This window comes from Artibeus jamaicensis, unplaced genomic scaffold (genome assembly GCF_021234435.1).
Source record: "Artibeus jamaicensis isolate MK-2021 breed Jamaican fruit bat unplaced genomic scaffold, CSHL_Jam_final contig_685, whole genome shotgun sequence".
Classification (NCBI taxonomy): domain Eukaryota; kingdom Metazoa; phylum Chordata; class Mammalia; order Chiroptera; family Phyllostomidae; genus Artibeus; species Artibeus jamaicensis.
In genome coordinates this window covers 11,264,966-11,277,487 of record NW_026521924.1, presented here as the reverse complement: position 1 = coordinate 11,277,487, position 12,522 = coordinate 11,264,966, and the positions used below count along the sequence as shown (strand labels likewise).

The following is a 12,522-nucleotide window of genomic DNA, read 5'->3' as shown; positions in this document are numbered from 1 at the left end:
GCCTAGAGAGAAAGGAACTCAACTGGAGTTGAGTTCAGAAATGTTCAGAAATGAACTTTGGGGAAGTGAAACCTAAGGTCAGGCTGAAAGGATGCAGAATCCCGAGTGGAAGGCCACAATGGAGTCCAGAGGTAGGCAGAAGTAAGGTGAGTACGCAGGACAGGAAAACAGCCTACACACAGCACACAGGGGGAGGTGGAGGCAGAAAAACCCCTTGCAGGGTTCAAAGGACTCTCAAAAGTCCAATGTAAATGCAACACGATGTTAGGAAACCTGAGTTCTAGGAAGGTGGTAAGAGCAGAATGAGCCCACAGATGGATAAACTGAAGATCAAGTAGCTACTGTGTTGATCCAAGTACAAGAATCTGGGCACTTGGCATGATGGAAATGACAAAGAGCAAAAGGGATGGACAGAGGGAGCAATATCGAAGAAACAATCAAATCGAAGACTTGGTGTCAAAGATGACCTCTAGGAAAAGAACAAGTGTCCTCTTCAGAAATATATAATAAGGAAATGGGCTTGTGAGACAAGCAGTGATCAAGGTCTGGACATGTTGAATTTGAACTGGTCGTGGCATGTCCATTTGACAAGTGACTACCACAGACCGCCAGAGACATGGCAGAGAAGTCCCGTGAAACAACAGAGCAGAGAGAAATGTGTAATTGAAACATAAGGGTGGTGAGTGAAACCAAGAGCTGGGAGACTATTTACTTTGCAGGTAACCCCACACAAAACTGTTTTGCCTTCACTTCTCTCATCATTAATAAATATTACTTTAAAATGTAACACAGTTTGATGATAATAGCTTTTTTAAAAAAGGCTACACATAGAATACAAAAAAATTAAAAGAAATATGCAAAAATGTTCACAGTGGTGTCATTAGGGGGTGAGATCGAGGCTATTTTCTTCTTCCTACTTTTTGGAAGTTCGCAGGCTCTATTTATTTTTTTTTAATAGCAAACACAGACTTTGTCCTAACCAGTGTGACTAGCTGGTTGGGTGTCCTCCCGCAAAGCTAAAGGTCACAGGTTCAATTCCTGGTCAGGGCACATGCCTGAGTTGCAGGTTCAGTCCCCAAATCAGTGTGTATGAGAGGCAACCAATCAATGCTTCTCTCCCTCTCTTCCACTCTCTCTAAAAATAAATAAAATCTTTAAAATAAATAAATAACAAGCAGACTTCATTGGAAAATGAAAAGTAAATATTCTTTCTTAAAAAGAATAATCCCCTCTAAGCATATAGCTGTACACCTAAACAGCAAATCTTAGTATAAATTAAATAAAAATAGCATTAACAATGCTTTACATCCACTATACTGCATAAACTTAGTTTTGACAAGACGAAGAACATGTTTATCAGTAAGAGTGCAAGTTATTGCAGTTTCTCTACAGAAGTTTGCCAATATCTATCAAAACATAAAAACTGAAACACTTTATACACTGTACCCAACAATTTTACTGCCAGGAATTCACTGTGGACAAGATATATACAAGAAATTTCATTGTAGTATTATTTCAAATAGGAAAAAAATATTTGAATAACCAAAATGCCCACCAAGCTTCGGATGCAGAAGAGGATAGAAGGAAAGAATTTTTTCAAAGGAACACTCCTTGGTAATTGATATGTGCTTAGTCTCACTACTTAAATTGCAGAACGCTTGAGAAAGAGTGAAGGAATATGTCTTAAGTATCTTCATACCCAGGTTCATACCTGTGACCCTGACTGGAAGCACCAAAAGCAGTAGGTACACAAATGTTTGCTGATAAAAATAAGACAAAAGCATTTAAATGAAAATATATATCCTTTACGTTGTAAACAATGTAAGTGGCAAGACTGAGCCTGTTTATTTTCTAGTTTAATCTTTGTGGCATGTGGCCTAAAAAAGTCTATTACCTTATCATTAGCATTAACCTAACAATTATCCCCAGAATTGCATTTAGACCGTTGCTGACGTGCAAAGGGTGAGGTCAAGCACAAAGGAGTTCTAACACTTCAAGGCTATAAGCTCTCGGCACAGCTCTGTTACGAAACGCAGTACAAGCAAGGTTGTATTTCAGACGCACCTAAATGCCAGGACGAGGACCTGTCCATATGCTTTGTTACATGCCACTGAGCTCCATTTCCTTGTGCTGTCGAGATCCAAACTCAAAACCACACGGGGAGTCCTGGATAGCAGAGTCAAGACCTAGCTACAGAAAAACAAATGATAAATAGAAAGTAATAGTAAATCCAGCAGGAGGCATATTGCATGAATGGTGTCCAATACTCATTCCTAGAACTCTCTGTGTTACTTCTTCACTTCTAATGAACACCTCCAAGGCCCAGCCCATCCCTGGGCAGGATCCCAGACTGCACATTTGGTCCCTTAAAAATCAATTCTCCGTTTGCACGATGTATGTTAAAGGGGTATTTTACAATGCCTAGAAAAGGCAAGTTTTCACTCAGTTGGTCTTTCTACTTTGACAATTTCTAAATTCCATATTCTCTAGCACAGGGTCTTGATTTAAAAAATAATAATAAATAGCTTCTTAAGGGCTTCTTTTGTTCTATGTGCCAGGCATATGCTACACTTCATACATGCATAATTTCATCTTCACCATAACCCTTGGGAGCCACTGGGGCCACACTTTACAGGCAAAAAACCCAAGATAAGTGAGGTCTCCTGGTCAAGGTCCAGGAGCTTATGAGATATACCTGACTTCCAGCCAATATGGAGGCATAGGAAGATATACTCTGCTTCCTTGCACAACCAAAAGAAGGATAACAATCAATTTAAAAACAAAACACAACCAGAACTACCAGAAAATCTAACTGTATGGAAGCCCGACAACCAAGGGACTAAAAAAGAAACATTCATTCAGACTGGTAGGCAGGGTGGAGATGGGCAGCCAAGGCAGACAGAACCCATGGCAAGGCAGTGATGGACGGGGCAGGCGAGGCGGCCGCTGGCAGACTGGGGGTCCCACATTTGTATATGGATAAACTGGGAGGAACAACTAGGGAGCAAGAAGGGCTATGCAACCCAGGGTTCCAGTGTGGGGAAATAAAGCCACAAACACATCTGGCTATAAGAACCCGTGGGGGTTGCATTGGTGGGAGAAACTACCAGCCTCACAGGAGAGTCCATTGGAGGGACCCATGGAGTCCTGCAACATACACAAACCCACCTACCAGGGAATCAGCACCAGCAGGGCCCAATTCGCTGGTGGGTAGTAAGGGAAGTGACTGAAAGCCAGCCGAGACCTGAGCAAGGGGCACTGTTCCCTCTCAGACCCCTCCCCCACATACAGTACCAAAATACAGTGACATGGGTTGCCCAACCCTGGTCAGTACCTAAGACTCAGCCCCTTACTATGTAACAGGTGTACCACCAAGACAAAGAAATATGGCCCAAATGAAAGAACAGATCAAAACTGCAGAAAAGGGGCTAAGCAATGAGGAGATAGTCAACCTATCAGACACAGAGTTCGAAACACTGGTAATCAAGATGCTCAAAGAACTCAATGAGTGCAGCAACATCAAGGAAGAAATGAAGGTTACATGAAGTAAAATAAATAAAAATCTATAGGGAGCCAACAGTGAAGGGAAGAAAATCTGGGTTCAAATCAACAGTTTGGACCAGAAGGAAGAAATAGACATTCAACTAGAACAGAATGATGACACAAGAATTGAAAAAAAAAAAAAAAAACTAGGGGAGGCTCAGGAACCTCCAGGACAACTTTAAACGTTCCAAGATCCAAATCATAGGGGTGGCAGAAGAAGAGGAAGAGCAAGAAATTGAAAATTTATTTGAAAAAATAACAAAGGAGAACTTCCCCAATCTGGCAAAGGAAACAGACTTCCAGAAAGTCCAAGAAACCTAGAGAGTCCCAAAGAAGTTGATCCAAGGAAGCACACACCAAGGCACATCATAATTATATAACCCAAGAAGAAAGATAAGGAGAGAATCTTAAAAGCAGCAAGGGAAAAGTAGATAGTTACCTACAAAGGAGTGTCCATAAGACTGTCAGCTGATTTCTCAAAAGAAACCCTGCAGGCAAGGAGGGGCTAGAAAGAAGTATTCCAAGTCATGAAAGGCAAGCACCTGCATCCAAGATTACCCTATCCAGCAAAGCTATCATTTAGATGGGAAGGGCAGATAAAATGCTGCCCAGATAAGGTCAAGTTAAAGGAGCTCATTATCACCAAGCCATTATTATATGAAATGTTAAAGACACTTATCTAAGAAAAAGAAAAAGACTGAAACTATGAACAGTAAAATGACAATAAACTCACAACTATCAATAACCAAACCTAAAAAACAAAAACAAACTAAGCAAACAACTAGAAAAGGAACAGAATTATAGATATGGAGAGCACGAGGAAGGTTATCAGCAGGGAGGGGTCAGGAATAGGGGAAGAGATACAGGGATTAATAAGTATAAATGGTAGATACAAAATAGACAGGGAGATTAAGAATAGTATAGGAAATAGAGAAGCCAAAGAACTTATATGCATGACTCATGGGCGTGAACTAAGTGGGGGCAATGCTACCAGGACAGGGAGTACAGGGTGGAAGGGGAGAAAAAAATGGGAGAACTGTAATAGCATATCAATAAAATAGTCTTTAAAAAAGAGAGAGAGAGAGATGTGACAGTGAAGGGCTCAGAGTCCATCAGGACCATGAGAGCAGAGCCCTCACCTCTAATTACAACCCTACCCTGCCTCCAATGCCACTGCTAGAACGAACTAAAGGCACTGCATTTGTGGGGAAAGCAAAGATTTAATTATTCAAAAATCACCTTCTTTTAAAATCTCTTTAAAATGTATGAATATATTACAGGGTGCTTCCAAAAATGCAGTGCCACATTCTATTTAAGTCGGGTTATAAGTAGGTACTCGTGTTCATTTTACTGTTTATTAAATGAACCTGTTTATACACATTTATATCTATGCATATATTTCACAATTAAAAATACAAAAAAAAAAACCCCACAGAGCCTGACGCTGGCAACTGTCCTTGGAACAGCCAGCCAGGCATCAGGAGCCTTGCCTTCCCGTTATACGTAAACAGCACAAGGTAATGACAGTTTCTCACTAGGAAATATTTATGCTGTGAATTTTTCACCTTCACTGTTAGTTTTGGGTCCATTAGCATCGACGCTCACTGCCAGCCCCAATGTAAGCAAGCACTAAAATGCCATCGGCCTTTCTTTCAATGGAACTCCAGCGACCCTGTATATTTTTTCATTTCGGAAAGTAAACATCGGTTTTTGCTGTTTGGAACAAAAAATATTACTACTCATTTTCAATGATTAGAATATGAATAGAGAAATTCTGCTTTTCTCTTTCTAAAACATATTTTTGCATGCGAGGCAAAAAAAAAAAAAAAAAAGGCAATTTGTTCCCCAAAATAAAATTTCCCTGACCATCAATCTATTTTAAGCTATGTTTATTAAAAACTTACGGAGTAAGAAGGGAGGCACAAAGGCAACAATCCATCAGGGAGGATTAGGAATAATGGAAAGAACATGAAAAAAAGTAACAAAAAGCTTTGAGAAAGCAGCTTATTTTCTGTTAAATAAACTCTAATCATATATATTGTTCTTTTAAAAACACAAGTTGCACAATACGTATAGTATAATCCCACTTTTATTAAAAGCATAATTATATAGTGCAGATTTGTGGACACAGAAACAGATTAGAAAGGAAAACTATCAAACCACCTGGAAGTCTAGGGGTGTAAGAGCTGGTGTGACTTCAAAATTCGCTTTATACAATTCTGACAAGTTAGAATTATTTTCCAACACGTGTACGATTCATTTGTAAATCCTTTAAAGTAAAATGTTAACTGTTCAAAAGGTTTCATAAAGGCAAAGCTGCAAATTAACCAAATGTCATTTTAGCCACAAATCATAGAAAAATTCTGACAGGATAAGGAAAAGTTAATGACCCCACGAAGATGTATTTTTAGAAAGTGTTTTTTAAAGCTGATTGGTAAGATGAGTATTTGGTAGGACTAGCTTTGCTTTCAAACTGCACTGAACAGCTACTGCAGACCAAAATCCAGAACTGGGTCAAAAGTTCTATTTCTGAGAAGAGAATTAAGCAGGAAGGGTCACTCAACAAAAACAAGCCTGGGTTATCAGTGAGCATCCTTGAACCGGTGGCACAGGCCCCTGGAGCACCAATCCCCTTCCAACACTCCACCACACTCTGGAAACGTGCAGTCCTGCCCTTTGCACACGAGGCTACGTCTGGCACGGGGCTAAGATGGCAGCCAGGCCCCTGAGCGAGTCCCTGAGCGAGTCAGAGGAAACTTCCCCTGGGGCACAATGAAGACCCCCAGACCTGCCCCCAGACTGGACACTCCGAACTTAGAACAAAATGCTCACAGTGCTTCTGCTGTTTATCAACTGGGGTTTTCAAAAGTACTATATGCAATGCTTCCCAATTTTTTATTTCATAGAACAACATTCCCTATAAAAATTTCTGTTCTTCTCCCCCAGGTTATTATTTATTTATTATTTATGTAGTATTTGTATTTTAACATTTCCTTCAAAAGGGATGTGAACACTTCAGAAACAGGAAGGATGTATCTTTTTTTTTTTTTAGATTTTATTTATTTATCTTTAGAAGGGAAGGGAAGGAGAGAGGGAGAGAAATATCAGTGTATGGTTGCCTCTCGTGCGTCCCCTGCTGGGAACCGGCCTGCAACCCAGGCATGTGCCCCTTTGTCTCAATTCAGTAGATGTCAAAAGGCTGACAAAACCCCTAATCCTGATTTCAAAAACAAAAAAAAAACCTTTTCAGTGAAAACTAAAATGGTGTTTGCTGAATATCACAAAGACTATCTTTTGAAAACAAGGGCAAACACGAATGCTATTATACTTATCGTGCCTTTTACGTTTAGTTTATACTTTTTAAAGGATTTCAAAAGTTGGTGAAAAGGCAAATTTTTTAGGAAAACTATTTTTTGAAAGCCTGAACAAATAACATCTGAATTTTTAAAGAATAGTAAAAGCAAAGAACTATGCTTGGAAATGTGCCAGTTATTCCCTAATCTTTCCAGGAAGAAATAGGAAGTAGAAAACCTTCCCTTTTCCTTCCGGTAAAACTGAGAAATTAACAAAGAACGCCCAAGAGAAGACAACTTCATGTTACCCTTACTTGCCATCCCTAGATTTTCTCTTTAATTTTTGCTAATTTGATGCAAAGAATGACATCTTGACTTCTTTGATCTATGTGTCTATAGTTCTCTTATGAACTCTAAGTGCTTTCTGTCCATTTTTAAGTAGGTTTGGTTTTCTTATGCATCTGTAGGAGCTTCTAGTAAATTAAGGACATTAACCCTTTGTCATGTTGCAAACATTTTCTCTAGAAAGAGCAATGACTGCTTTTGCCATTCTGTTCATACCACTTGAAATAAAAGATACTTTTAAAATCTCTCTGATGTCAAATCTAATTACCTTTCGGCAATCTCTTCTATTACTTTCGTGCTTTGAAAGGCCCTCTCTGATACAAGATCAGAGAAATATTCAGCATCATTTTCAGCTAGATGCTTTAGGTCAAAATCATTTTTAAATGTTTATCAGCCATCCCTTTAAAAATGCATATCCGGCCTGGCCTGTGTGGCTCACCAGCCTGTGAATGAAAAGGTCACCAGTTTGATTCCCAGTCAGGGCACATACCTGGGCTGAAAGCCAGGTCCCCCAGCTGGGGGCATGTAAGAGGCAACCAACCATACACCAATGTTTCTCTCCTTCTCTTTCTCCCTCCCTTCTTCTCTCTCTAAAAATAAATAAAATCTTTTTAAAAATGCATACCCAATGAAAGCACTGCTCTAAGAAAATAAATAAGTATAATTATGTTTCACTTTAATTGTAAAGCAAGTAAATGTCCAATATTTGAGGACTGGTTAAATTATAACGGTAAAATACTGCAAAGCTATTCTACAGTACACTATCTGATGACATGGAGAAAGCCACAGTTTGGTACTAAATGGGAAAATAAAAAGAAGAACATCTGCATTTTTTATATAAAAACTACACTTATTTGGCAAGCCAGGTAAACAAGACACCTAAATGTTAAAGAGTAATCCTCCCTGGGTGTCAGGTTATAGATGATGTCTTACTTCACGCTCTTCTGTTTTACACATTACGAATGAACGTATCACATGTCTGTGATTAGAAAATAATTTTAATTCATAAATACATACAAATAACAAATCGCTTAAAAAGAATTTTGTCCACATGCTTAAGTTGCAACTGTCTTTCAAAAAATTTTGAAATGCCTTTCCTTCAGTTAACATATTTAATCACACATTACAAATGGGCTAATAAACAGTGAAGTCAAGAAATGTGGGGGCTTCACCAATCTTCCTAATTCCTGAGGTACTAAAGAGTAATATGTGACTTACATTCCCAGCAAATGACCAAATTAAACATGCAACCCAATGACAATTATCAGTGGTAGTAAAACCCTGGTAAAAGCAGCAGCTCCATGTTCCCCTTACTAAACTGTGCGTCAGCATGTGAACAAGCACTGTTTGAAGACGAGGAAGCTGAGAGGCCTATTTTAACTATGCTCACCCCCAAATTTCCAAAATCTTTCCAAAATGTCTAGGAGTGATCATGATTAGATACTAATCAGGTTAGAGTGCCTAGATGTCCGAACTTTGAAGTCAGAACCAGGGAGCACCTGCAGATGGACATGCCCGAGTTGCAGGCAGGCAGAGCAGACTGTGCCCAGGTGTCCTACCCAGCACCCAGCCTGAGGACAGCACTCAATAAAGGAGGGTAGGAGAAAGAACAAGAGGGCTTAGAAATCTAGAAGTATTAAAGGCTATTCTCTGAGTTTGATCCAATTCTTTATTTTTTAATTCTGCTGGGAAAAAAACCTGAGAAATTAATGCACAAGAGCTCTATCAACCTACAAGAGCCATCGTATGTGCCCAAAGGGAAAAATACTAAACACCAAAAGTACCCAAGCCTAAAGTTTGAGAGGCAAGCTTGTAAATGACATCTAGCCTCCCTTTCTGACTGTTCAGAATAAGAGCACCCAACTTCCAGGGCAACCTACTTAAGTGTGAAAAATCTTCAAGTTCAAAGTTACTGTTTCCAGCCCTGGCTAGTATGGCTCAGTGGACTATGTGCTGGCCTGCGAACCAAAGAGCCACTGGTTCAATTCCCAATTAAGGGACAAGCCTGGGTTGCAGACCAGTCCCCAGTAGCGAGTACGGCATGCACACATTGATGATTCTCTCCCTCTCTCCCCCTCTTCCCCTCTCTCTAAAAATAAATAAATAAATAATTTTAAGTTACTATTTTCTTAATTCAAAGGTGGCAGCTGATTATTCCAGGCATATTTTAGTAGAAAAACAAATTTGAAATCTAAAAAAAAAATTTTACACAATCAAGTTCTAATAAGATATTTATTCATTCCTTAGAAAAATGTTTCCTTTGAAACTTTAAAGTTTGAAAATGAGATTTCTTTTGAAAACTAAACTGAAAGAAAAATGACCTACAAATAAATCTTAGTTCTCAAATAAACCATAAAAATTTTAAGATGACATGGAGAAAATATCTATAACATTTATTAAAGTATCACTATGCGTATTATAAAAAGTATTATAAATCACTAAGAAAAAGATAAATACAAAACTAGAAAAACTGGTTAACATGAATAAGACAAACAAAATATGAGTACAAATGGCCCAAATCTCATTAAGAAATGTTACTAGTTATCAAAAATAAATAAATAAATAAAGCAAAATGCCCCTGACCAGGTGGCTCAGATGCTTGGGCACTGTCCCAACAAAGTAACCGGTCTCCAGTTCAATTCCCAGGCAGGGCACAAGCCTGGGTTGCAGGCCACGTCCCCAGTAGGGGGTGCGTGAGAGGTAACCACACACTGATGTTTCTCTCCCTCTCTTTCTCTCTTCCTTCCCCCTCTCTAAAAATAAATAAATAAACTATTTAAATATATATTTTTTCAGGGGAGGTTTTGCCCTGAGGGAGACAACAAGGGAAAGGGAAAGGTCCTCAAGGAACAACACGTATAAAGGACCCAGGAACAAAGCCAAAGGGGCTTAGGATGGGAGTGGGGGGGGGGGGGGGGGCAGCAGGGGAAAGTGGTGTAAGGAAAATAGAGACAACTGTACTGAACAACAATAAACGATTTGAAGGACTTCCCCCAAGATGGAAGCGTAGGTGGAAACCCTGTGCCTTCTTGCACGACCAAGTTTAAAAACAACAAAGTTTTAGCAACAAAAACGCAGCCAAACCACAGAAAATTGAACCATACGGAAGTCTGATTAACAACAAACCTCTCAACCAGACCCAGCCAGACTGGTAAGAGGGGCAAAACCAGCAGCAGAGCAGGGTCGAGCAGGAAAGATCCACCGGACCTACCGGGGCTCACCACCCAGTGCACGGGCAGCCATGGGCAGATCCCAGATGCGGAGACGCAGGCAGACCCACTGAGGGCTGACCGTGGTCACAAGTTCGCACGCAGATAAACCGGTGAAGGAGCAAGCAGTGCGACGAACCGTGCAGGCCCCAGTGGTGGGAAGCAGCAGAGGAGACCACTATTGTCCCTCTCCGCCCCCGCCCCCACATATAGCTTCACAAACCAGCGACCTGGGTGGCCCCGCCCTGGTGAACACCTAAGGCTCCGCTCCTCATAGTAACAGGCATGAACAGACCAAAACATTATGGCTCAAGAAGAACTCAAAGCCCCAGAACCCATAACTATAAGCGCCAAGAAATAGCCAAACTTTCAGATGCACAGTTCAAAACAGTGGTGATCAGGATGCTCACAGAACTGGCTGATTTTAGTCACAAATTAGAGGAACATATGAAGGCTAAACTAATTGAAATGAAGGGAAATGCACAGGAAACTAATAATAATGGAAAGGAAACTGGGACTCAAAGCAAGGGAGTGGACCAGAAGGAAGAAAAAAAATGACCAAACAGAAAAGGATGAAGAAACAAGAATTCAAAAAAATGAGGAGAGGCTTAGAAACATCCAGGACATCTTTAAACGTTCCAACATCCGAATTATAGGGGAACCAGAAGGGGAAGAGAAACAGCCACGAGTGGAAAACTTATTTGAACAAATAATAAAGAAGAATTTCCCCAATCTGGCAAAGGAAATAGACTTCCAGGAAATCCAGGAAGCTCAGAGAGTCCCAAAGAACTTGGACCCAAGGAGGAACACACCAAGGCACATCATAATTACATTAGCCAAGATTCAAATGAAGGAGAGAATCCTAGAAGCAGCAAGAGATAAGGGGACAGTCACCTACAAAGGAGTTCCCATCAGACTGTCAGCGGATTTCTCAAAAGAGGCCTTACAGGCAAGAAGGGACTGGAAAGAAGTATTCCAAGTCATGAAGGGCAAGGACCTACATCCAAGATTGCTCTATCCAGCAAACCTTCATTTAGAATGGAAGGGCAGATAAATTGCTTCTCAGATAAGATTAAGTTCAAGGAGTTCATCATCACCAAGCCCTTATTATATGACATGTTAAAGGGACTTACCTAAGGAAAAGAAGATAAAAAAGATGAACAGTGAAAGGACAGCTAACTCACAGTTATTAACAACCACACCTAAAACAAAAGCAAACTAAGAGGACAGCTAGATCAGGAGTGAACCATAGAAATGAAGATCACATGGAGGGTTAGCTACAGGGGAGTGGGAGAAGGAGAAGGGGGAGAGAAGGTACAGAAAATAAGTAGCATAGATGGTAGGTAGAAAATAGATAGGGAGAGGGCAAGAATAGTATGGAAAATATAGAATCTAAAGAACTTGAGACACGTGGTCATAAACTAAAGAGAGGGAATGGTGGAGGAGGGGTGTGCAGGGTGGAGGGGAATGAAGGGGGAAAATAGAACAACTGTAATGGCATAATCAATAAAATATATTTTAAAAAATAAAAATAAAACTGAAATGGTAAAAAGAAAATGATTTAAAAAATAAATAATAATACAAGAATTTTAAAAAATGGAACTGCCTTTTGACCCAGTGACCCCACTGCTGGATATATATCCTAAGAATTCTGAAACACTAATCAGAAAGAATATATGCACCCCTATATTCATAGCAGCATTATTTACAATAGCCAAAGTATGGAAACAGCCCAAGTGCCCATCAGTAGGTAAGCAGACAAAAAAAAAGCTGGGGTACATTTACACAATGTGACACTATGCAGCTGTAAAAAAGGAGTGAAACTTACCTTTTGCGACAGCATGGATGGACATGGAGATTATGCCAAATGAAATAAGCCAGCTGGGGAAAGATAAATACCATATGATCTCACTTATATATGGAATCTAATGCATAAAATAAACTGAAGAGCCCTGGCTGGTACGACTCAGTGGACTGTACACGGGCCTTCGAACCAAACAACTGTGGTTCGATTCCCAGTCAGTGCATGTGCCTGGGTTGCAGGCCAGTTCCCAGCAGGAGACATACGAGAGGCAACCACACATTGATATTTTTCTCCCTCTCCCCTTCCCTTCCCTTTCCCTCTAAAGATA

The 12,522-nt window shown here is 40.1% G+C and overlaps 1 protein-coding gene across 2 annotated transcripts in view; it reads right to left on the bottom strand.

Annotated features, from left to right (window-relative positions):
• Window positions 1–12,522, bottom strand: part of SLC23A2 (solute carrier family 23 member 2) — a 130,827-nt gene that overhangs the window by 104,909 nt on the left and 13,396 nt on the right. The window contains exon 1 of one of the 2 annotated variants that reach the window (XM_037147747.2): window positions 2,065–2,190. The exons of the other annotated variant lie outside the window; for it this stretch is intronic. The gene's annotated coding sequence lies outside the window, so the exon portion shown is untranslated. Of the gene's footprint in view, window positions 1–2,064; window positions 2,191–12,522 lie in introns of those variants that run through there. 2 annotated transcript variants of the gene reach the window in all.